Source organism: Mastomys coucha, unplaced genomic scaffold, assembly GCF_008632895.1.
Source record: "Mastomys coucha isolate ucsf_1 unplaced genomic scaffold, UCSF_Mcou_1 pScaffold23, whole genome shotgun sequence".
In the NCBI taxonomy this organism is placed as follows: Eukaryota; Metazoa; Chordata; class Mammalia; order Rodentia; family Muridae; genus Mastomys; species Mastomys coucha.
In genome coordinates this window covers 3997113-4024435 of record NW_022196906.1, presented here as the reverse complement: position 1 = coordinate 4024435, position 27323 = coordinate 3997113, and the positions used below count along the sequence as shown (strand labels likewise).

Genomic DNA, 27323 nt, shown 5'->3' with positions numbered 1-27323 from the left:
AAGACTAGAAAAGATTGCTCTAAATCAACTCTGTCCATAAATACTGTTGGACACACCAAGTAAATGCTTTCCCAGCTTCTCTCAGCAACAGTTCTCTTGACCTTCTGTTCCTCTGTCCACTTTAGACATTGTCACTGTGGTGGTCTGAATGAGAACAGTTCCTATAAAATAATACATTTGAATGCTTAGGCACCAGTTGGTGGAACTATTTGAGAAGGATTAGGAGGTGTGGTCTGGTTGGAGGAGATGTGGCCTGGTTGGAGGTGGTGTGTTGTTGGAAGCAGGCTTGAGGCTTCAAAAAAACCGACCTGCCACTTCATTGTCACTTCCTCTGCCTCCTGCTTATGGAGAAAGTTACGAGTCCTCCAATGTTGCTATTAAAGACTCCAACCTTCTCAGAAGCCCTCAATAAATACTTTCTTTTATAAGCTGCTTGGTCTTAGTGTTTAATCACAGAAAGAGAAAACTGACTAAGACCATGGTGAATCCCCATGTTTTCTCCATCTACACAATTAAGTCTCCTTCATTGTCCTAGTTTCTTCCCACCTATTTGAGCTTCTCCATTTGAAGCCATTAAACTCCTTGTCTTACAGCTGTAGCTCTTTCAAAGCCACCCTGACCTTCTAAAATCAGGATATCTACTCATGGGCTTTCTGGCTTTTCAAATAATTTCCAAAACTATGTCTGCACTCCCCACACAGAGTATGGGATCTGACATAAAGCAACCTTCAAAAATATGTAATGACTGAACACTGAAGTATAGGAAGTTAATTCATAAAGCAAATGCTGACGTATATTCTTCTATGGTTTGCTTCACAAAGCTTTGTGAAACATGGTTTTTCCTTCTATCCCATCTTGGAAAGTTCCTTAGGCAGAATGGCCTCACATACTGAGTGCACCCTCTGTGTTTTATGCTATCTTGTAAATCATACATGATTTCTTGTTAGCTCACAATATGTCTTGCCTCCCTTCTGATTTCCTGTCTCTCTCTGTCTTAGATTGGAATCTCTCAAAAATAGCATTATTGTATTAATTCTGGGCCCTGGAACAGCTTCCTAGAAAAATTCATATTAAGAAATGCTCTTTTCAGTCATTCCTGACAAGTCATTCACCCCATGTTTGAAGAGCTTTGATGACCTACTACCGTGTAAGATTCAAGAATGTGAACTAATAATCATTGCCAACCACACACAATATACATTACAATGGTCTCAGTATGAACTGCAATGTCCTGTCACCTAACTGAGCCTTCCCAGTGCAGGTGAGCAACAACAGGGAGACTGAAATGTATTCACTGTGGAACTGGTTCTCACAAAGCATTCTGGGAATATGCAATGTGTTTATGTGAAATTATTAAACCATAAGATCTGAGTAGTGCTAATTCATGACAAGGTGCCTAGAAGAATGAGACAAATAAGGACAATGTAGAAAAGCTTTTATATTTTTGAATTAATCTTTTTTTAAACACAGATGTGCTCTATTCAGGGATAATGACCTTTCTAACATTTTGGTATTTAAAAATGCTCTTTCTTTTGTAAAATGTTGATGGCACTAGGTCAAAAAACTTCTTAGTTCCCCTTTCCTAACTCTGAAAAACAAAAAAGAAAAGACATAATTATTCTCTTTGTTCTTTTAAGTTTGCCTTCTCTGAAATCTGAAGACCAGAAACAACTATCAACTGAGCTATATCCCCAGACCTCATGGCAAAATATTCTGGATTAATATCCATAATCAAGCTCTAAGTCAGTGGTCCTCAGCCTTTCTAACGGTATGGTTCCTTGTGTTATGATGTGTTATGATGACCCCAATCATAAAACTATTCTTGTTGTTACTCCATAACTGTAATTTTTACTACTGTTATAAATTGTAAGGTAAATACCTGATATGTGGAATATCCAATATGTGACCCCTATGAAAGGGTCATTTGACCTCCAAAGACTCTTTCAGAGTAGTTGTGACCAGAGTAGTAACCAGAAGGGTTGAAACCACTGCTATAGGTTGCAGTCTGTATTCTATGCAGTTGCATTGGTTGCTCCCCTTGCTGCTGTGACACAAGTGGCAATTTAGAAAAGGGTTTATTTGAGCTCACAGTTTGATGAGACAAGGTCCAAGAAGATGCAGCCGGTAGTCACACTGAGTCCACAGTCAGGAACTGGGGATGGGTTGGCAACCCTCAGTCATCATTTTCTCCAAAACAACACTTCCCACAGATTCCATAGCCTTCAAATACACCACCACCAGATGGAGACCACATTTTGGGGGGACATTTAACCCTCAAACCAGAACAGAAGAGCTGGGGATGTGGATCAATGAGCAAGAATGGCTGCTGCATAAGCACGAGGATCTGAGTTCAACCATTCACGTACCTGAAACCCCAGTACTGTGGGGAATGGTGACAGGAGGACTGCTGTGGCTTATTGTTCACTAGCCTAGCTCGAAGCTCAGAGAGAGACCCTGTCTCAAGAGAATAATACAGACAATGACACCCAGTGTGCACCTTTGACTTCCATATGTGCATGTGTATACTTCTGCACACACCTACATATAGACACACTCACATACATACACACACACACACACACACACACGCACGCACCAGAATTCATAGTTGCTTTTTCCCATCTGGCTCTGTGAAACCGCAGGAGGTAGCCTTTTGTGCTGCCTATATACTCATCATTGTTTTCTTTTCATGTGCCTTTAACATTTGATGCTGTGAGCAACAACTGCCAATCAGATTGTCAGCAGTGAATTGCCTATCAACCTGATCATTTTTTTTCATTATTTACAAAATCACTATTGAATTTGTCCATGAAATGATTGATAGCAACATCTTGTGTCAACAAGTAGAAAGTGACTCATGGCAAGCCATCCTTCAGTTCCAATGAAGACCACCTGCCAAGACTTCTCGAAGGCAAGTCACCCTGATACCGGGCAGCTTCTGGGGTTGGTAATCAAGTGATTGAGTTAAACACAGATCAACTACAAGAAGCCCAATTTCAGAAACAATATAGCAAATGCCCCATGGGACAGTTCAGTCCCATCTAATAAACCCCATCTAATAACTGTATCAATACCAAAGAACAGTTTAAAATATTACAGACCCTTCACACATGCTGTGTGACCCTCCTTCAGCTAAGTGCTGGTTCTTTCAGACCTTGCCTTGCCACAAATAGCCATGCCTTTCTCTAACTCTTTCAAATAGCCACACCTCTCTCCAACCTCCTGCTAATAGACACAACTCTCTCCAAGTTCCTGTTACACCAGAAATCCCTCCTCCAGAGACTGAGAATGAAGATGTTGATTTGGCCAAGAGTTGCTGACAGACCTGGGGGAGGGTTTTTGGTCTACCTACCTGCCTGTAACAAGGAGAGTTTAATAATGATGGAAGACTGAAAGCACACCATGCCTCGGTCTCATTTTTTTAAACCCCTTCTTGCATTCCGGTTCCCTTAATTTTTCAGGCTCTGACTCCCATTCCAGAAGACCCATTCGTGTGTGGCTGCAGACAGCCACGATGCTGCACTCCAGACCCTATAATAAATGCTTGGCACTATGTTGCCTATTAACTATATCTAGGACTACCCAAGTCCCTCCCTCCAAGAGCATTATCTTCCAGGTGACTCGGGAACACTAAATTCTGATTCCTATGGCACCATGTGGATGCTCAATAAATACCCATTCACAGACCAGATGACTGAGGGGTGGCCACCTCTCCTTTTGTGGAACTTAGAACTTAGGGCCTTCAAAACTTGAGAGTTCTGTAGACAATTCCACTGGAGAATCTAAAAACCAAGGCAGTGATGAGCTATGGTTCTAAGTCTACAGAACTAAACTTTCTAATCAGCTGTAAGATATAAGACAGTACTGGATATATACTTCAAACTACTTGGAAATGTTTTATTAGTGTTTATCATATGCTTTGTTATAGGTACAAAGGCAGATTTTGGCCAAGAGTTGCTACACTTACTGATTCCACATGATAATGGACAGCACACCCCATAAGCTGCATTCACATTTGTCATTTTTGCAGCAAATGCCAACAATCATTTCACTGGTGCTAGGGACCAATTGCTAGTGATGTCCCATCGAAACACAACCCAGCAGCAGTCATGTGAATAACCAAGCAATTCTTTGACTGTCGAGGTTTGGGTGGTTTGGTTTTTGTTTGTTTGTTTGTTTTCCTACAGTTCTTTTTCTTTTCCTTGTTTTTTTCCCCACTATTTTGTACATGTGCTTACTGGTCATACATGTGCATATTGTCTTCCTACCAGCAGCTGCCAGCCTTTCTAGACAGGTCCACAGTGTGCTGTAGCTTGTAGCATGCCTCTCAATCTTTGGTTTCTGCTTTCCTAACAGTCCCCTAGTCTTCTGCCATGACTAATAACCCTTGCTTTTAAAAAGACTGTAGCCACCTTAGTTTAGTATTTTGCCAAAGTATTGGGTCTGACCAGTACAAGCAACAGAGTTAGTGCCTTTCCTTGTGATCTCGATTGTTGTTGTTATTGTAGCCTAAAATAGCATGAACCCAAAATGTAATCAAGGACGACCTTGATCTCCAGATCTTTCTGCCTCACCTGCTTAGCACTGGGACCACTAGTGACTTCCACTGTGGCCAGTTTATGCAGTGCTAGGAATTGAACTTTGGAGACAGATGGGCCTTGTGCTTGCTACGTAAGCTCTCTACCAACTGAGCTGCATCCTCATATTTTAAGATTGATTTTTTTCACCACCAAAATCAGAATGCAAAACTGAAATAGCATCCACTCGCCCACACCATCTGTGATCTCTCCTCTCCAGTACAGAGCAACAGCCTTTTAATGCAGGGATTCTTCCATTGTTTTCTAATGAGATTATTTTCTAATACATATTATTTCTTTTTATAAGCTCTGCCATCTCCTCTAAGACCCAGGCTTTTGAAAAGTAGTAAAAGGTATATTAATAACTCCTACTTTTTTTAACCAATACCCCCATGAAGCGTGTTAGAACACAATAGACCATGCTTGCATAGGAACAGATAAAGGGAGAAATGAACACAGGAAGAGAAACCCCTCACTGCTAATCAATCTCATTTTGACTACAGGTCTGGTTAGTCTGTGTACAGATGATCAATTGTTGACTCTTAGCATATCTATCCCTTTCATCCCAATGCCATTGTGTGACACAGAACTGTAGCATGTCCCACATGAAATGTTGAGTCTTTATCTATCATGAGAACCAGATTTCGCCATGCCACTAGCCTGCCTGAAATGTTTCCAAACCTCAGGACTGATTTCAGAAGTAAAAAAAAAAGCATACACATAGTTTGGCTGGTGAGATGCTTGCTTATCTGTCTTTGCCTGGACCAGCTTCATCCCTTGCTGTGTCTCAGCACACTCTCACCCTAAAGCCACGTGTCACTGCTGTATTCACTTTCCAGTCTTTGTCAATGCTTTCTAGAACTCTCTTGTTCTAATATTTTCTTGTTAGGCATACTTGTCCCTTTGGACTCTCTTCTGGTTTCACTCCTTCCCTTCCCCTCCTTTGCAATTGAGATGCTCTTTCTTGGGTGTCTACTGCATTCCATGCAAACCACTATCTTCATCCTAGGCTCCTCTGTCTCTGTGATAAACATTCTGACCAAGAGTCATTTAGAAGATAGGAGGGCTTATTTGGCTTGTTCTTCACACTCTGTCTTTCAGGGAAGTCAAAATAAGAACTCAAGAACTTGAAGCAGAAATCATGGAGGAACACTTCTTGCTGGTTCATCCAGGGGCTTATGCTTATGTAGCTTTCTTACACAGCTCAGAGAGTAAGAAATGGCACTGCTTGCACTGTGTTGGACCCTCTTGTGTCAATAAAGATCAAGGCAATCTCTCACAGATCTGTCAACAAATCAACCTGATAAAGACAGTTACATGGTTGGGCTTTCTCGTTTAGGTTTCTCTAGGCTGTGTTGAGTGACAGTTAATACTTTCTAGGGCACTGTTTTGGTTATTTTTATGCTTCCTCTCTCCCTGGTAGCACTTGGGCTCCTTAACCTCTGAAATTCTGTGCATCACCAGATCCTAATGTGATCTATATCCAGTGGTTATTGGAAATTCTTACATTAATGCATAATTGTAGCACAGTGGTCTATTTAGGCAACCTGGGCCAGCTGAATAATAGGTCTGGAACCCCAAAACCCCAGTGGGAAATAGTTTCTGCCTGCAAGGGATGGAAGGTGCCTGCAAGGGATGGAAGGTATTCAGCCATTACTCCTGGAACCCTAGCTCCTGTTTCAGTCACAACCTCTCACAGCACACACACACCCACACACACCTCAGGAGACGTGTACTCTGTCACGTAGACAATGCCCCAAGCTCCCAGCATTCTAGCTGGACCCTACCCCTGGTCATCTGACCATAGCCAGGAATGCCCCGGCCCACAGACAGGATAGCTCTGCCTCACACAATATACGGAGCAGTTTGCCCCTCCCCTCTCTCTTGCTTCCTTTCTTCCTCTCTTGCTCTCCTCTCCCTCCCTCCCTCTCTCTCTCTCTCTCTCTCTCTCTCTCTCTCTCTCTCTCTCTCTCTCTCTCTCTCTCTCTCTCCATGGGTCATGACCTGCCTATTTTCTCTTTCCTATAATAAAATACCTCACGATTATATATTGCCTCCTTTTAACTAACTAACATGCAGGTGCAACCTCAGCAGCAGTGTCAGGCCCACAGGCCCACACATAATCACACATCTACTGCTATCTAAAATAAAGTGAATTTTCTTTATTATGTATCAAGCACAATGGATACTAGAATTGAGAAATGTTCAATGATTTTATGTTTTGCTGACCAGTACTTAATGTGCTGAATTAAAATTTTGATGGGTTTTATTTTATTCTTAAATTACTGCTAGTGTACTTTTTTAAATTTCTGTAATTCTTGGGGGGTTTTTTTGTTTGTTTTTTTGTTTTTTTTTCTAATGTCAGTAATAAGGTTCTGGGCTTTAAAATTTTTAGAAACACAAAACAGAAAATAAACACATATAGGAATAAATTATAATTTATATCACGCCTTCCTAGAATCTTAAGGAGGGACAATGACTGAAAGTTAAATGAGGGTTAGGACGTGGCTTAGTTGACAGAGTGCTTGCTAGTGTGTACAACACCTGGAATTTAATAGCCAGCAGTACATAAGCAGACATGGTGATACACATGGGAGCTGGGATAGAGCAGGAGGATCAGAGGTTCAAGATTATTTCCAGTGTCATAATTAGTTTGAAACCAGGCCCAACTACTGGAGACCTTGTCGCAAAATTATAAATGGAGCCGGGCAGTGGTGGCACACGCCTTTAATCCCAGCATTTGGGAGGCAGAGGCAGGCAGATTTCTGAGTTCAAGGCCAGTCTGGTCTACAGAGTGAGTTCCAAGACAGCCAGGGCTATACAGAGAAACCCTGTCTCAAAAAAAAAATATATATATATGGAAAGTTAAAAGAGAAATGATAACTAAATTATGCTAAGGACAAGTCAATGAATTGCACATTTTGTCTCATAGCAGATAGTTTTTAATTACACGGGACTTTCTTAACAGTCAGTTCCTAATACTTTACAAACTGCTGTTGTATGCTATCTGTTTTACTGGGTATGATACTATGTATTTATACAATTAGAGTGATCATTCTTTGGTTATTTATTTCAGGTAACATTAAGAAAGCTAAACAAAGACATTCAAATCAAGGTTCCAACTTGATCTAAATGAATATTTAATTTTGTAAAAATTAATTTGACCTATTTTTTACCCTCTTCTATCCTTTTGCTCACTGAAGCCCTTCCGCTCATTATCATAGGATTAACTGTCAGAGATTTCTAATTAACATTATCCCTAAGCATTGTTCAGGTAGGCTTTCATGTCTTGTGGCTTAATGAAAGGGCTGTAGTTTGTATTGGACACACCTTTGTTCCCTTTTAAGTATACATAGCAAATATGCAGCATTATATTGAGGGTCAGAAAGCATCTGCTGTTAGACAGGGGCTGGCACCTTCATGTAATTATCCTTCGTGATTAATGAAGAAGGAGATCAAAGTTTCATGCAATTTTAATTTTATGCTCTAGGCTTGATGTGCAAAGGATTTGTACTGGGTAATAAAGGAATATAGGTGCATTTTAATAAGCATGACAAATGAATTTTTTAAATGAGTCTAACTCATTAGTTAGGCCTATATAAACCTATGTGACCCTCAGAGGTCCAGTGGGGCAGGGAACAATCTTAATGCCTAATCAGTGGTTGTGTGGCAGTATTTTTACAAATTGGTTCCTATATGAAGGCAAGCACACATGAGTGTTTCTGCTGAGGTATGGCAAAACTCAAAACTCTTAGGAGTAGGATTTTGACTGCAAAAGCTAAATCACACTAGCAGCAGTTTGCCAAGAGGTTCCATTTGTAACATCTACCATGGGCCTCCGGAAATGCTTGGACAAAAATGGCATCTTGGCAGAATTGACAACTCAGGAAATGAAGATTTGCTCTGACCCTGACATATGAAGTTTTCAAATAAGAAGCGCAAACAACTCTGGATGCTGTGTACAGATACAACACGCTTTTTCCAGATGTTGCTGATTCAAATGATTTCAATCTCCATATTATAACAGCCTGTCTTGCAACCTCCAGGGAGTAGCAAGGAAGTTTAGAGCCTGAAATTAAGATGAAGTACCCATTCTCTTCCAAGTAAGCTCTGATGTAGATATAACACAGTGTGCTGAAGAGAAGAAAAACAGATAGAATATGGAGTTTTAAATAATAGATTGTGGAATTCACAGCAAACCAAAACAATTTCTAGAATTTTTCTGAGATGGGCTATGTAGTTCTTTAAAAAATAATAATAATGATTTCCTGGGGCTGGAGAGATGGCTTAGCAGTTAGAAGTGCTTGCTGATTTTCTTTTTAGATTCTTAGCATTTACACTGAGGAGCTTACAAGTTCCTACAACCCCAGCTCTAGGAGAACAGATACATTCTTCTTATATCAACAGGCACAGACACACAGACAGACACACACACTAAAACACACATACACTTACATGCACACACTCATGAGTAATATTTTTAAAAATATTTGAAAGATAAGTTGATTTTCATGGGAGTTTGTTTTTAAAACTTTTGGAGTAAAACTGGAGCACTGACAGGGACTCAACAGCATTAGGAACCTGTTTGTCCCAGGTCACCTCCACCACACTGTTGCTTTGTAGTGTCATGTCTCAACAAGCATGAACTGGGCACCTGATGCCAACCTGAGTTCTTAGGTATGTCCCTGTCATAGCCAGCTTTGACAGGTCAGATCCACTGAGGAGGGGTTTGGATTCAGCAGTTACTCTTAGCAAAATTTTCTCTGAGGAGATAAAACTTAATTCTCTGAAGCAAGGGAAAAATTCTTTGGGGCCAGCAAATAAAAGGGGTAAACACACACACACACACACACACATTCAGTGAATGAAGAAAGTTTCCCACAAGCTCCAACAACTTTATTTTTCTCCCATAAAGCTATGGGAGAAACTCCCCCAGCAAAAACTCTTAAGCAGTACAAAAATTACAATGTAGCCACATTCATTATTCTTTAAGTTAACAATTACAATGAGAGGGGAGAAGCATGTCTCTTAATACCTTTATATAATTAAATGTTGTATCTAATACAGGTAAAAGACAAAGTATTCTCAATAACCTACTCATATTCATATCTAAGCAACTTATAGATTAACAAAATGTAAGCAAACAAGATATTTTTTTTTCTCAGCCGGTTTCTCTTATTGGCAGGCTGTAATTTGAGGTTACAAAGAAAGGATCAATAATGTTATTATTTATCTTAAAAAGTAATCTGAATCACAAATCTAAACCTTTATATAAAAAAATCAGTCTTTTCTACTCTATATCCTTAGGATGCCCATCTCCTCATTAACAATGTTTTATTAAATCATATCAGGAAGCCAAGAGCAAGAATGGGTATAAGAAACTAATAATCACCTTGATCACCGCCCTGCCTTAGCAAGAGAATCACGTCAGCTAAGTGCTGCCCGGGCTGCCACTCTTCCTGTTTCCTGACCTCACAATACTCCTTGCTCAACTATTTACAGTGTACCTGTCTGAACTTTAAATTGCTCCCCAAGATTCCCTACATCAAAGCCACTAGCAAAAATGCCTTAACCTAACTTTAGTAACAATCTACATCTCCAATTTTTTTCTAAGGATAGTGAACATTGCTAAAAATATATCTTCTAAGTTCTTTCTGAGGGTGGTGGTTGAATCATTAATCTGCTCCAGCTGCAATGCTTTAAAAATATCAATCAATATTTATTATTATAAATGCCAATGACAGTGCCTAGAGAGTGGCTGGAAGTTTTCACACAACTCACAGGTTATGAGGGATGTGATGACCAGAAGGGCAACACAGAGTGAAACTTCATAGCAGCATGACGTCCTTAGGACATGTAGTCGTCAGGGCTCTGCCTCTCTGAGACACACTCATCATGGTAGTCCTGACAGGTAGGCTACCTTCCATGAGTTCTAAAGCTGTTCTGCTTGCTATTCCTCTTGCACAACCCACAACATTACCTATAACTTGTCCTCCAAGAACTCTCACCCTGGCCAAGGAACAAGAAATAGAAGCAAATGCAACTCAAGACAGCCATACACTATTAGACAAACCAGCTGAGTGGGTTAAGAATCCAAGGGCACAAAGGAGTTAGCAAATTACTCCAGAGCTTGGCAGAGGAAGTATGAAGAAGGCTTTTGGAAGAATGCACATTTATTCATTCAGCAGATATTAGTGAACGTAAATGACAATTCCAGTCCTTACTGGATACTATATACACAAACAAATAACATAGATTCCTTGTCTGTCTTAGGATTTCATTACTATGAAGAGACACCAAGACCAAGGCAACCCTTATAAGGGACAACTGTAATTTGGGCTGGCCTGCAGGTTCAGAGATTTAGTCCATTATCATCAAGGCAGAAACATGAAAGAGTTCAGGAAGGCTTGGTACAGAAAGAAGTGAGAGTTCTAAATTTTGCTTCAAAGGCAAACATGCGAAAACTGGCTCCCACGTGGTTAGGAGGAGGGTCTCCAAACCCATCCCCACAGTGACACACTTCCTCCAACAAGGCTACACCTACTCCAAAAAGGCCACACCTCCTCATAGTGCCACTCCCTGGGCCAAGCATATTTAAACCACTGCACTGTCCTTTCAGATTTTGTTTTTAATTATGAGGTCAGGAGTACAGGGTACATGTGAGCACAGATGCTCAAGGAGGCAAGATAAGAAGTGTCAGACCCCTGGAGCTGGAGTTACAGACAATGTTAGCCACCTGACAAAAGAGCTGGAAGCCAAACTCAAAATCATAAGAGCAATACATTCTCTTAACTACTGAGCCAATGATTCAGCTCATCCAGGCCCTTTAAGATCTGAGTTTCTTCTTCAATCCTGTCAGTAATTGTTGTTTGGCCTTTTAGAATATAATGGTTTAGATTTAATCAGAATTTTAGTTCTGGGGGAGTTTATACTTTGGAAGGACATGTTGTTATATCAAAGGATAGTCACAGTACTATAAGGTAATGATGACAGATTACAGTAGGCAGGGAGAAAGAGAAGGAAAAAGAGAGTTATTGCCAGCTCCTTCAGAGATAGCACTTACAATTGATGCCTGTCCATGTCAGCTTCCTCTGATACAAATGGCATGACCCATAGGCCACAGCTTCTCCAATATAGAGAGAGGATGCCTCCCATGCTGAAAATTCTTTTGAGAACTATGAACATCTACATGGTGACAATCTGTGGCATAAGCAGCAAGTTGCATGGTCAGGAGCCTCCTCCACAGATGCTCTGCTCATGAGTACTCTTTGGTATAAGGTCCTTGTCTTGCCCACAGAAGACTGAAAACCCCCTATTATAAGGAGAAAAGCTTGTCTTTTACAACCTACAGAGCAGCCTAAGGCCAGAAAGTGAAAACACTGAGGATGTGATTGATAAGAATGTAGAAGGCATAGCTGTCTCGCTAATGCAGTTAACTGCCCCGAAAGCAGCCCCACCTGCCACCACGCCTGCTCAGCTCCCTCAGTCTAGCTTCCTCTCTTCCAGTCTCTTCTCTGCCTCTCCTCCTCACAGCCTCCAGGAGCTCCAGCTTGCCTGCCCTGCTGTTTTCACTCTCAAACTCGAATAAAAGCTTCCTTGAGTTTCCTTCAGAGTCAATTTTTAAATTCTTTTATCAATTAAAAATACGCGATGTGACAAAACAGTTGCTAAACATTCAGGGATTTAATTAACTCCTGAAGTCTTATAATGACAATGTGAGGCAGGTTGTGTTTTACGACTTGTTTTAGAAGCAGGAAAGCAGGGTGTACAAGGGCGTGCACACGCACCCTATGGAAATGCAAATATCTGGGAAACAGTAGAGTCGAACTTACACGGATGAAGAGACTGTGTTGCCAGAGTACTTCAGGGAAGTGCTGGCTGCACATCAATACCTCAAATTCTGTGATGATGTACATAGAGTTCTAGAGAGCAGAGCTGAGAACTAATCAAGGAGTTGGAAAAGCATTGAAACTTACATGGAAAAAAAAATGGCATCCACACTGTAGTTTTTTAACAGCAGAGAGATATGAGCTTTTCAAAAAGCAAATATGCGAGGCTAGGAACATGGCTCAATGTGAGCCTTGCAAGCTCAAGGATCTGAGTTCAATCCCAGAAGTTACTTTTTAAGAGCCAGTCATGGTGTACAACAAGTCTATAATCCCACAACTAGCAAGATGGAGACAAACTGTTCCCTGGGTCTTTCTAGACAGCCTGCCTAGTCAATGTAGCAAGTACCAGGCCAGGATGAGACTGTCTCACAACAAAAAAGGTGGATGGCACCTGTGGAACAGCACTCCAAGTTGTCTCTGGCCCTCACATGTACCTGTACTCACATGAATGGTGCACACACGAACGCACATATGAGCAAACTTGTGAATTACCACGAGGTCCCTGTGGCACAAGAGCCAAGACTAAGAAGGCTGAGGGGAAACTGAGCCTGTGGGATCTTTCCATGCTGAGGAAGTGCCACAGGCAAAGGCTGGAAAATTACCCTGACTTTTCTTCCCTCCGAAAAGCCCCTATACATGCTACCCTGTGAGAAAATAATGAAAACGGATTGGCTCATGGAAAGGTTCCAGGGTGATTGTTCCTTCTAAGGGAAACTGAAGGGTTATGCAAACTTCAAGGGCTATGCTATTTGCCTTTTAAGCACCCCCCATTTGCTCAACAAGATTCAAAAATTACTTGGAGCCCAGGCGACCCCTAATGGTCAGGTTGCATATTTACAATGAAAATGTTCTAACCCCAGAAAGCGTGAGTAAGACAGATGCACAAGTAGAAGTAATAACTAATGTTTAGTAAGCGTTTACTCTGTCTGGAATAATGTGGTACACTCTAGGTTAACCAGTTGGCAAGTGAAATGTGCAGATATATGTTGTCACTTTCTACTGTGTGTGAAGAGAAAACTGCGACATAATGTTGGTCATTAGCCAACAACGAAGGGACACAAGCAAGAGCACTGGCAGGCTCCGGCACTGAACCATACCTTCCTGTTATGCCAGCTGATGTACAGTTTTCTTCTCACTTGTATTGTCTTTGTCATTGTTTTGGACCCATTGAGTTTAAGCACAGTCACTAAAAGTAAGGATGCATGAGAAAGCCCTATAGAAGCATACATGCTTTAAGTATATTTTTAAAATATACTTTTTTTACAAAGTTTAAATTGAAGTACCCTATATGGGTAGATCATTCTCCTCCCAGAAGCCTAAAGTTATTGCATAAAAAAACAAAAACAAAAACAGTTCCAGTGAGATACCTCACTATTAGCTATTGATCAGGAATGCCTGAGAGACCTCCCCAAAATACAATTTATGGTTTTCAATTAGTTAATGTTCAAGTTAACACTATTTCCTCATTTTTTTAAAAACAGAAAGGAGGAGTCGGGGAGGGGAGGAAAGAGATGGGAGAAGGTAGGCATGAGACTAAATGAAATGCACAACGTATTTGGATGAAATTGTCAAAACAAATGAACCCTGTAAAAATAGAATTTTATAGGCATACACTGAAAACTTAACTAAAATATCATCATGTTTTAAACTAAAATTACCAGAGGGTTTGGTCTGGTGGGTCAGATATTCTGAACTACCTGCAGCCACCACAAACATCTGACTCACTGTTCAGAACTAGAATTACTATTCCTTTCTTCAAGACAGACGGGTTTCCTCTTTGAGAAAAAGTGCAGAAAGACAAGTGTAGGAAGCAAAAGTGTGAATCCTTGCTCTGTAAGCATCTGCTTACACTCCCCACAGGCCTTGCTTATTAAATCTGGACTGCTCTGTCTCTAGTCTAGGATGCTGTGTGCAGCGGAGAAGAAATCTGTTTCTCTCCATCCAAGTGAAGAGTCCTTGAGTGTGAGTTTGAATCAGTGTGCATGATATTAAATCATCTGGCTAGTGTTTGCTTAAAGTATGCCTCTAACAGCCCCTAGTTTACTCTGTTACCCTCCTGGGAATAACCCCATAACCCAAGAGTCAGTATAAGGGGGCCAAGTATAAGGGGGCTCCTTGGCACTCATATCTTTAGATCATTCTCTCTGTTCTCACCAGTTTCACTGGCTAGGATGTCTTAAGACCTGCATCTCCTGTTAGCCGACTCTGGTTCTACCTCTTCCATGAGCCACAGCTTTTGTTACTAGCCTCTCTGGCACCATGAACTATCACTTAGAACATCGCTGTCCAACTCAAGCCAAGAGTGAGCCTTCAAGAAGGAAGTGAAGAAGGAGGGCAGAAAAAAAGCAACATACAAAGTAAAACAGACAGGAAATAGACTTTCTGCATAAAGACATGTGGAATGCAGTGTAATTATAATCTGACCTTTAGAAATCCCTTACACACATACCCTGCTTTGTTTCACAAACTTAGGCAGACAAGTGCACTGAGCACAACACTCAACGGAAACATAGGGCTCAGTGCTCCGTGAAGTTCTGCACAGGGCAAAAATGTGGTGGCCAATGCAGACACCAGAAAAGACAGACCAGCAGGAGGGAAGCACAGCAAACTTACTTTACCATGTGTGCCCCAACACGGAAATATGAAAGGAAATCCTAAAGACTCTGGAAAAAGTCATTATTGTGCTCCATCTCCCAGATGTGGGCAATCTTACAGAAAAAGTGGTTGGGTAAAAGTCTGACCAAGGAATAGTAAACTCAGGAGGAACCAACAGCAACTCCTTGCATATCTTCCACTTGGTCTCTCTACATACCGATCCTGACCTTCCATCAGAGGCCCAGAGTGCTGAGAAATAAGAGTTTTATGACCTAGTTTATGGGTCATAAACTAGGTTAAGGGGTTTATGACCTAGGAAGCAAGCAGAGAGTGACCTTTCTAAATCACATGGTTTGCTCTGGAAGTTACAAGGTTTTGTTTGTATGATTCACCAGGGAAGAGAAATTCTGCATCTCATGACCAACCTTAGGGAAGGAAGGAGGTGAGAGAGAGTCAGACATCTAGGCTCTGAAGCCACTTTCAGGTCCTTGGCTTCAAAGCACCTTTGAAGCAATGGTACCATTTAATTCCAGTGGCTGCAGACCAGCTCCTCAGATAGAGCTATGAGTAAGCCCAGCAAGAAGACTAACATCTGCCCTAACCCATCAAAACTTGATGCATCTTAGTTGATGAACTAAAGGTCCCTTCATCTTAATCATTTAACCAGCACTTTTGTCTCCCTGCCTTCCCCACTCCTCAGGACTGGATAAGCCAATTTTAGATTTCCATCAGCTATACTTGAAAGTTAAAGAACGCTTAATGTGACCAGAAGTTGGTCTCAACGACTGCCCCATAGGCTTTGGGCAAGCTGACACTAGCATCCTTCCTGGAGACCTGGTGGTTTTGCTAGAATATTGTTATAATGTCTCATATGTGTAGACTATGGGGAAGCTCTTGAATCTAGGAAAATCACAACCTGCAGAATTAGGTAAGGATAGCCACAGCTCAGAAAATGCTTTTTTATACCTCAAGAACCATGATATGAAGAAGCCATGTTTCATGCAAAAAGAAACTGAAACCAAAATCTAGGTGCTCAGGTGGACTTTAATGGAACCAACAACAATGTTTAGGAATAAGGAGACAAGACACTTGATGAGCAATTAGTGGAATATATATTAACACGTATATTGTTAGATTGGTATAGTAGTCCAATATGCCAAGTATCAGCTATTATCTTCGAGTTCATGAATAAAAAAACGAAGGCTTGTAGAAAACTCTTAATTCTTGAGATGATTAAGACATTATCACTGATATCACATTATCAGAATTTACATTATCAGTAAAGAAACAGCAAGTTAGCTAGCTCTCAATCTATTTATAGGACACATATAGTGGAGATAATAGAGCTCATTTGTAATTTTTATAGTATTTTCTTATGAATATTCATCACATTGGGAAATTACCCAAACCTCCAACATCTGCCTCAGTAAACTTAGATAAATGGATTATAGACCAACTTCCTTTAAAGGTAATTTTTGGTGCTATTTCAAGATAACTTCTTTTCACAAGAGTTATTTACTCCATAGATTAAATGTCTTCATCAAAACATTGCAAAAGAAGCGATTTTTTTAAACATTCACTCTCAGGTGCTGGAACTAACACATTGTTCCAGTTATGAATCTTTTATAATGCTACACCAATATGAGATAGTTTCACTAATATCCATTACTCAGAAGAGATGAGATAAGTCTCATGTTTCATCTAATGAGAAAACAATTTGAGAAAAGATTAGCTTCTTTTCCATTTTCTCTTGGGGGAAGAACTGTTTTTCCTGTATGTTTGTTTTTTGAGACAGGATCTCATGGATCCCCGGGTAGCTTCAAATTTACTATGTAACCAAGGGGGTGACCTTAAACTTCTGATCCCCCTGCCTCTACCTCCCTAGCCCTAAGATTACATATATGCTCCATTACCACCAGTTTATAAACAATGGTAGGAATTGAACCCAGACTCTCACGTACACTAGGTAACCTCTTTACCAACTGAGGTACAGTTCTAGCCTGAGGAACTGTTAGCCAATAATTATATTCACTTCTGTGGGTGTCATGAGCAAAAACAGGTCAGCCTGCGTTCACAGTTGTGCGCACTTGGAGGTACCTTACCCCCCCCAAAATTGTCTGCTTGTCATCCCCATCTCCTCTCGTGACTGCCGTTCAAACTCCAGGCTCAGGAGCTCTGGATCTCTGCCCTCCTATTCCTGGGAAATGAGAAGCAACTGTGGAAAAGCTTTTCCAGAGAATAGGATAAGTTTTAAATCTATTTAGAAAAGAGGTGTGCAGACTCTAAAATGTTCCTGCCCCAACTAGAACAGAGGTCCCTTGAAGGCCCGTAACAAGAACAGTTGATATTACAGTGCTATTTTCTATACCTCAATATTCACCTAGTCAGAATTTATATATCTTAACTTTTGCTTTTTTTTCCATCAATTTTATTATTCTACAACCATAAAAAATGTCTATATTTCAGTTTGGACTACTACAAAAATGTCATAAATGAAGTGGTTTAAGGCTTTCTTAAGTGTCTTTCAAACACTGATCAGTTTTAACCAAAAACACAGTTATTCAGTCCTAGATATATAGGCAAATAAATTGGTAAGTAGATCAAACCCTGACTAATAATAAATCATAAGGAGTTGTGTTTTAAAACACTACTCTTTCATAAACATATAATTTTACCATGTTCTAAAGATGAAAGCAAATTTTATACTAATAAAACCTCTGTGCATGTTTATTTTTACTAGAAGTAATTCAAACATTAATTCATCTGAATACTGTATACATAGGATGTAAAGCATTTTCAGCATCTTTCAGAGTTGATAAACATCTTGATTTTATATAACCCAAGTGCTGAGACCTCCACTTCACATAAATTCATAGCATAAAGATGTTTAGGGCAATATGAGAAATTGTTGGAAGCTCAATCCTAGTCTCAATGCAAAATTCAGTTAACCATATTTTATAAAACTCATCACCAATTCAAAGAGCACTTTGCAAAATCAATCATTCTAAGTGACACAATTCAAAATAAACTATGACACATGCTAAAAGGTGACAGTTAAAAAAATATAAAGTGTGTGTCTTCCGCAGTTAATGCATTGTATGTCTGTAAGGACTGAAATGTTTGCGTGCACGACTGAAAACACTGCAGTTCATAACATACAGTGTCAGAATTGGAGCCGGACTGGCAGGTTCCACATGCTTACATCATGCAGGATGATGGCATATGCAGGTTAAACACTCACCTTGCATACCTCAAAACCAAGGCTTCCCTGAGCAGGCACAGAGGCAGGCCTTGACAGAAACACCACAGATTCGCTGCACAACTGGTTTTCAATTAATTTTGGTCTTTACACTACAGATGCCTTTTCCTATGTCCAAAATTTTTGCAATCCTGCTTTTAGATATTTGCCACAGTTTAAGAACTGTGGGCTTGAACAAATCTGGAAGCTGAAAATCTAAAATCAAGGGACTGAGAAATCAATGTCTAGCAACAATATTTTCCTGGTGGTTAGACAACTGTATTCTGCTTGCAGCATTTAGAGGGCTCATTACTTAATTTCTGCATACCTCCAATAGCATCCCATTGTGAGTGGTGCCTTCAACATATGCATTTGAGGCAAAAGGCCACCAACATGCAACGCACAGCAACATACTGGTGCTATTTCTGCCTTAGCGTCTTGTGAAGAATCCACAGATGGGTATATATGAATGGATATCATTTTATGTTATAATATATGAATATGTCAGAAATTCTGTTCTGAGCAAATCTGGCTAGGGAAAGGCCCATATAACCAACAACTTCTTTTTACATGCTGATTTCTTTCAAAGGACCTTATTATCAATTTGATTCTTGTTGAAACCTATTTTCTGGGAGAGTAAGCAAGGAAAGTTGAAAATCAGCAGAGGAATGCTCATAGACAAATGAATTCTAGACCACAGAATGGCAGCTGCCTGCAAGGTGTTATATCACCCTGCTACATAAAAGCTGACAAGGCATAGGGGCAACCTGGGCAGCTAAACACCGCTGGTCTGTTTGCCCTTAAATGTAGTAACTTCATTTGATTAAGTCAGCCATCACATTTAATCAGAGAGGATCCTGGAGAAGATTAGATGCTAATGATTAAGTAATGTTCAACCACCATAGTCAGCCATCCTATTAATTATTATATTCAATAATGTGGGGAAAGATAATTAGGAAAGCAAATGATGAAACCATCAGAATAGTAAACAAATTAAGTCAACATAGTTGCCAGAACGTATCCTCACTTAAAGCATTTTAAGTGAGTTACTGTGAACTTTTCTTTAATTGAATCAGCAGAGACCTGTAGACCACAAATACAATACTTGTAAACTCTCTTACTGCTTACCTCAAAGTTTTCTCTGGGAGACAATATAAGCAATGTAAAATGTAAGCACTTTAGACCTGGAGAGATGGCTCAGCAGCTAAGAACATGCAATTCTTGCAGAGGACCCAATCCAGCAGCCAGCACCCATGTCAGGTAGCTAAAAACCTCTAGGACCTCCAGCCCCAAGTGATCAGATGTTCTTTCTGAGCCCAAAGGGCACCAACTCTCACACAGGCACATACCCATACAGAGAGACACACAGAGACACATAAAAACATGACAAAACCTATATTCCTTAAGTACATGCTTTGTCTTACTGAACTGCCATTTCAACTCAAAACCTCCACTTAGTTTGTTGAGATACATTCCTCTAAAATTAAAAGGCATAAATCAGATATCTCTATTCTACAACCATCCCACCACACACACCTGACAGAGAAAGGCTGAAGAAAGGGCAGTGTGCTTCAAAGTGATGGAAACCAGCAGCAGTCTTTCAGAAGTCTCAAATCAGCTGGTTGCTCTTCCCTGTCATACTTATTTCAAGAGCCTTAAAGTGTTCTCCTATTGATTTATACATCACCAGGAAGTAGCTAATAAAACAAGCTTCGTCTGAGCATTTTAGCACCAAGAAATACAAACCTGTGTAACTCACAAGGTGTGAGCCGTTTAAAAGGTGGACACTTTTATCCTCCTCCCCAGTCTAACATAGTCTGATCAAGACAAAAACAGGGAGAAGGGGCAACAGTGTAAATACTAAGAGAAATAAGTGGGCGGCATTTAGGCTGCCCTGAAAGAATCATGCTCTTAGAGATAAATCACAAGTGGAACAGCACGTTTAGGGTGAAACAGGCTTTCCCCTTCATCCTGGCTTGTGCCTCCCAAGGAAGTCAAGTGGCACGGTATTCTCCTTGCAGAGATAATGGAACAATCTGGGGGCAATTCAGTGTCATCTTTGTCAGTGGAGAAGTCAGAGCTTGGGCTGCAGCTGCCCGAGTTCCCTCCCTTAACTACTTCCTGTTGTCCCCACCCACTGGAGTCCCTCTGAGAACAAATTGCCATTTTGGTAAACTTGGCAGCTTGGCAACAACTTGAATGACACTCAGCACTGTGATGAATGGCTCCAGCACTTCATTGGGATGCTTGCCAAAGAACAGTGTTACTACAGTGCGTTTCCAGCGACTCTCAACCGCAGATGAATTGCACATCAATTTATTTAAGTAGCAAGAGGGCGAGCCTATTCATGGCCATTACCAGGTGCCGATTATGCCTGCTAGCATAGATTTCCCACTGTGAAGCCCTTTAGTCGCACCATGTGGCTTTCCCACTCCATTATGCCTGCTAAATGAATCAATCTTACCTAATATCATTCTTAAATATTTAATGCCAAATTACAATGCTGCCTTTTAAAGTCACTTGATAAAATAAAAGCAAAAAATTGTTCTGCAGAATGCACCCCACTTGAAAAACACCCATGAGGACTTACTGGGATGGGCTGTTGGCCCCCTGGGGAGTGGGCCAATTAAAAGGATTTATTTGCTTATGTAGCAATCTGGGCCACAGTAAAGAAAAAAAAAAGTAAGCAATTTAAGACTCACTTTCCTGGTTGAATCTATATTTATTGTAATGCAGAGCTTGACCCAGAAAATTGCTTTCTGCACATTAATACATCCTTTACAGAACTCAAACAAGACACCATATAGGAGAAATCAAGATGTCCCTTCTGGATAGAACACTGTTTTGCTTCTGGATGAGGCTAGTATGCAAATAAGTACAAGGCTGGATTTTTATTTATCAGTAGTAGTATTGTCACTTTAACTCTCTGCCTCTCGGTCTCTAGCTCTCTCTCTCTCTGTGTCTGTCTGTCTGTCTCTCTCTCTCTCTTCCTCTCTCTCTTGCTCTGTGTGTGTGTGTGTGTGTGTGTGTGTGTGAGTGTGTGTGTGTGTGTGTGTGTGTGTGTGTGTGAGTGTGTGTGTGTTTGTGTGTGTGTACGGTTTGTGCATACTATGAGAGTACCTGTGAGTACCTGTGGACATCAGAGGACAAGTTTTCAGGAGTCAGTCCTCTCCATCCACTCTGAGTACCATGGATGGAATTCAGGTGGTCACACTTGAATGGCAAGAACTTGTGCCTGCTGTGCCATCATGGTGGCCTGTCTCTGAGTTTTTAAAGGACTCTCAGTTAATTCAGATCACAAACCTTATTTGTGGAGTGTATTGATTCTATGCTTCACTGTTAGATCTTCAATTCGACTATTTGCTTTGATGTTGTGTTTTGGTTTTGCTTCTAGGATTTTGTTTGTTTGGAGGGCCAGTTATTATTTTTTGGGTTTTTTGTTTGTTTGTTTTTATTTGTTGGGTTGGTTTTTAAACAAGAGTTCCTGTAGCTCAGGCTAGTCTCAAATGACTGCTTATGTGAAAATAACCTTGTACTCCTAATGATCCTAATTCAGCCTCATGAATGCCAGTGCTACAAATTTCTGCCCCTATGCTTTCCTAGAATGCCCATTTCAATTTGTGCTTTTCAAAGCCTTTTTCTTTGTGCAGCTGAGGTGAACAGAGCTGAGCTCCAATTCAAACCTTCGCCATCCTTCCTTCAGTATTCCAGTCAATGCTTAGAAGAGACAGATTCTGATGAAAGGAAGGGCACCCTTTGCAATGTTGTGGCTCTTGTTAGAGGTCCCAGCTACGTGAAGGTGGTGGCTTGAAATTTCTTTACTCAAAAACAAAAATAAATAAATAAATAAATAAATAAATAAATAAAATAACCTTTGTACTGTAATAGCCATGGTAGAAGAGATGTTACAAGATGCTAGAGGTATTTCATCTCATAGATGGGGACCTGGCATGCTAGTAGGCTAACTGAAGATGAACACCTCTCCCTCCTCTCCTCCAAACCCAATGCCCCAGTCTCTTTCCTAAGGCTGTAGCAGGCTACCTGTTGTGGCCTCTCCTAACCTTCTGTCAGCATACCCAGACGACTAAGCAGATCTTTGTGGCACACCTTGTTTTCTTCCCTCTATGGACCCCTTCAGCCATCCTTCTTCTAGCCTATGCCCATTCCTAAGTGTCAGTTTCCAACACCTAGAAACACAGTAATTCCAATGTTTACACCTATCAGAATCCCAGAAGAATTCTCAAACAGCTAACACACAGCCATCACACTCCCCTGAGAACTTGAAGATGCAATAGAAACCAAGAAACAGTTACCCTAAAAGACAAGAATATATATCAACACATAGAATTATAAACAACCCAAACCCAAATACCTAGACACAATCAATAAAAAGAAAAGTATGTCTACACTAGAATCCAGTAAACCTATCACAATAGCCACTGAGAATTATAGCATAACTGTAGCAAAAGACAAAACCTGAATGAATACAATATATGTTCTTAAAGAGGAAATGAGTAAATCCTTTAATATCTATGAAATACTAGCAAACAATATAAGGAAAGGAATTAATAGTTTGAATCCTGAATATAGTAGCAGATTCAATAAGAAACCTAAACTAAAGAAAATGTGGAAATGGAAATTTAAGAAATCAAATGAGAACCTCAAAGACAGGCCTGGTCAGTAGAATATAAGATGGAGGACAGACATCCAGGCATTGAAGACAGAATATAAAACAATAGATACCTCAGTCAAAGCAAATACTTAATCTGAAGAACTCAAGGTACAAAGTATCCAGGAAATCTGGAACTATGAAAAGACCTAATCTACAAATAATAGGAAGAGAAGAATAGATCAAAGGCACAAAAATATTTTCAACAATGTCATAGAAGAAAAGTTCCCTAATCAAAAGAAGGAAATATCAAGTAATATCTATCTATCAAGGTACAAGAAGCATGTAGACTAGACAAGAAAAGAAATTCCTCATGGCACATAACAAGAAAAATACTGGGCCTAGAGGTGATAGTACTTTAATCTCAGTACACAAGAGGCAGGAGCATGTAGACCTCTGAGTTCGAGGCCAGTTTGGTCTACAGACTGAGTTCTAGGACAGCCAAGGCTCCACAGAGAAACCATGTGTGGAAAAGCATTGAACATAGAGAACAAAGAAAGAATATTAAAGCTGCAAAGGAAGAAACCAAATAACATATAAAGACAGACCTATTAGGATAACTCCAGACTTCGCAAACAAGGCTCTAAAAACAAGGACCTGGTCAGTTATTCTACAAACAGATTACAGACTACAGATGCCATCACCGACTACTACATCAAACAAAACTTTCAATCATATTAGCTAGAGAAAATAAGACATTTCATGATTAAAAATCAAATTTAAGTAATATTTAATCTATAAATCCATCAATGTACAAAAACTCCAAACTGAAGGGGTTAATCATACCAAAAGAACATAATGAATAGATAATTCCAGAGGGGAAAAACACACACCACCACTACCACAACAACAAAAGTAACAGGAATCAGCAGACACTGATCACTGATATCTCTCAACATCAGTGGTCTCAATTCTCAATTTCCTAATAAAAAACATAGGCTACCAAACGGATTAAAAAGCCCTTTTAATATCTCACAAGATAGACTTCAAACTAAACATAACTAAAAGAGATATGGAAGGAAACTACGTACTCATCAAAGGAAAAATTTACCAAGAGAATATTTCAATTCTTACCATCTATTCACCAAACACAAGAGTATTCAAGTTCATAAAAGAAACACTACTACAACTTAAATCATATATTGATCCTCACACACTGATAGTGGGAGACTATAATACCCACCTCTTACCAATAGACCAGTCATTCAGACAAAATTTAAACAGAGAAAAGATAGAACTAAATGAAGTCATAAACCAAAACAAAACATTTCACCTAAACACAATAGAATATACCTTTTAAACACTTTCAACAATTCATGAAATGTTCTACAAAACTGAGCATATACTGAGACACAAAGTAAGTTTCAAAGTATATGAGAAAATTGAAAACACCCTTCATCCTATCAGACCACCACTGATTAAAGCTAGATATCAACAAGAACAGAAACAACAAAAAGCTTACAAACTTGTGGAATCTGAACAACTCACTACTGAATGAAAAAAATGATCAAGACAGAAATTAAAAAATAAATTAGAGTGTCTTTCAAAAATTAAATGAAATAAAAACAAAAATTCCCAAACGTATTGGACACAATGCAAGTAATTCTAAGAGTCAGGTTCATAACATAAAGTGCCTACATTAAAAAAATTGGAAAGATCTCACAGCAGTAACTTAACTGAAAGTATCTGAAAGCTCTAGAACAAAAAGAAGAAATCACACCCAAAAGGAGTAGATAACAAAAAAGAATCAAACTCAGGGCCTAAATCAATAAATACAAACAAACAAAAAAGAATCAATGAAACAAAGAATTTGTCCTTTAAGAAAGTCAATAAGCCAAAGTAACTCAAAAGTAGAGAGATAAGATCAAAATTTATGAATCAGAAACAAAAAAGGGGGACATAACAATAGATGCCTAGGAAATACAGAGATTCATAAGTCTGTACTTCAAAATCTGTATTCCACCAAATTGGTGAATCTAAAATGAGTGGATATTTTTCTTAATACCTCTTACCAAAGTTAAATCAAGATCAGATAAGCAATTTAAACAGGCCTATAACTCCTACTGGCATATAAGCAGTCATTAAAAGTCTCCAAACCAGGGCTGGAGAGATGACTCAATGGTTAGGAGTACTGTCTGTTCTTCTAAAGTGCTAGGGTTCGATTCCCAGCACCCACATGGCAGCTCACAACTGTTTGTAACTCCATTCAATGGGATCTGACATCCTTACACCAATGCACATAAAATAGCATAGTTCACAATGACTTTACTATACTTTCATATCAGTCACCTGTAGCTTTCTTTAAGAACTCGGTAGCTACTATAACAGAACAAGTTAGTCTATTGAAATATCTACATGACCATCATGCTGCTTTGCTCACAATTTTAAAGTGACTTTACAAGTAAAAATAGGCATACCAAATCCAGAAATGTTACTAGAATGATGACAGAATGATATCTAATAGGAAATTTAAAATATATAAATATATACTCTTATGATTCTTTTTTTAAAATCATTTTATTTGTTTACATTTCAAATGATATCCTACTTCCCTGTTTCCCCTCCATAACTCCCATCCCATCACCCCTTCCCTTTGCCTCTATGAGGGTGCACCTCCACCCACTCTGACCTTATCACTCTAGCATCCCCCTATTCTGTGGCATCAAGCCTGCACAAGACCAAGGGCCTCCCCTTTGACTGATGCCAGAAAAGGCTATCCTCTGCTACATATGTAGCTGGAGCCATAGATTCCTCCATGTATACTCCTTGGTTGGTGGTTTAGTCCCTGGGAGCTCTGGGTGGTCCAGTTGGTTAGTTGATATTGTTCTCCTATGGAGTTGCAATCCCCTTCAGCTCCTTTGGTCCTTCCCCTAGCTCTTCCATTGGAGTCCCAGACTCAGTCTGATGGTTGGTTGTGTGTATCTGCATCTATATTGGTCAGGTGCTGGACGAACTGCTCAGGGATCAGCCAGACCAGGCTGTCAGCAAGTGCTTCTTGGCATCAGTAATTTTTGTCCCTGTCTTTCTACTGGAGAGGAACAATTCTGGGTTAAAATTTTTGAGATAAGAGAGTGGCCCATCCCTAAACTGGGGCTGTGCCTATTTACTGGAGGTGGTCTCTACAGGTTCTAGCTGCCCTTTGTGAGTATTTTGTCTAAAGTTATCCCTGTTGTGTCCTGAGAGCCTCTCACTTCCCTGGCATCTGAGACTTTCTAGTGGCTACCCCCAGCTCCCCATCCCCCACTGCTACATATTTCTATTCAATTTCCTGGCCCTCGATACCTCTCTCCTGTCCCCTCCAGTACTACATACTCCCAACCTTATTCCTTCCCCTCCTATCTCCCTCTCAGGTCCCCCTCCCTCCAACACCCTCGATCATCCTGTTCCCCCTCAATAAAGAACTGAAGTTTGCCCACCCTGGTCTCCCTTCTTCTTAAGCTCCATATGGTTTGTAGATTGTATCTGGGTATTCTGAGCTTGTGGGCTAATAGCCACTTATCAGTGAGTACATACCATGTGTGCTCATTGTGTCTGGGATACCTCATTCAGGATGACATTTTCTAATTCCATCCACTTGTCTAAGATTTTCATGAAGTCATTGTTAATAGCTGAGTAGTACTCAATTGTGTAAATGTACATATTTTCTGTATCCATTCTTCTGTTGAGGGACATCTGGGTTGTTTCCAGCTTCTGGCTATTATAAATAAGGCTATTATAAACAGCGAAGCATGTGCTCTTGTTATATGTTAGACCATCTTCTGGGTACATATAGCTGGGTCTCTAGGTAGAACTATTTCCATTTTTCTGAGGAACTGTCAGATTGATTTCCAGACTGGTTTTACCAACTTGCAATCCACCAACCATGGAGGAGTGTTCCTCTTTCTCCACATCCTCACCAGCATCTGCTGTCACCTGAGTTTTTGATCTTAGTCATTCTGATTGGTGTGAGATCAGGGTCGTTTTGATTTACATTTCCCTGATAACTAAGGGTGTTGAACATTTCTTTAGGTGCTTCTCAGCCATTCGAGATTCCTCAGCTGAGAATTCTTTGTTTCACTCTGTACCCCATTTTTTATAGGGTTATTTGATTCTCTGGAGTCTAACTTCTTTATTTCTTTGTATATTTTTGATACTAGCCCTCTATTGGACGTAGGTTTGTTAAAGATCTTTTCTCAATCTGTACATTGCTGTTTTGTTCTATTGACATCATCCTTTGCCTTACAGAAACTTAAATATATGAATATATTTTGTATTAATATATTAGAAAATCAAAATGTAGCAGATTTTAAGCTCACAAATGTGATGGCATATTGCTACTTTTAGATTTTTATAGATGAGAAACTTTTAAAATTTGT

The 27323-nt window shown here is 39.9% G+C and overlaps 1 long non-coding RNA gene across 1 annotated transcript; it reads right to left on the bottom strand.

The window, feature by feature from the left end:
• Positions 1 to 1523: 1523 nt before the first annotated feature.
• Positions 1524 to 3713, bottom strand: LOC116073077. Its single transcript, XR_004111651.1, has 4 exons — positions 3353 to 3713; positions 2367 to 2454; positions 1880 to 2041; positions 1524 to 1588 (listed from the first exon to the last, which is right to left on the bottom strand). It is a non-coding gene; the product is annotated as an uncharacterized LOC116073077 (long non-coding RNA).
• Between the last annotated feature and the right edge of the window lie 23610 nt (positions 3714 to 27323).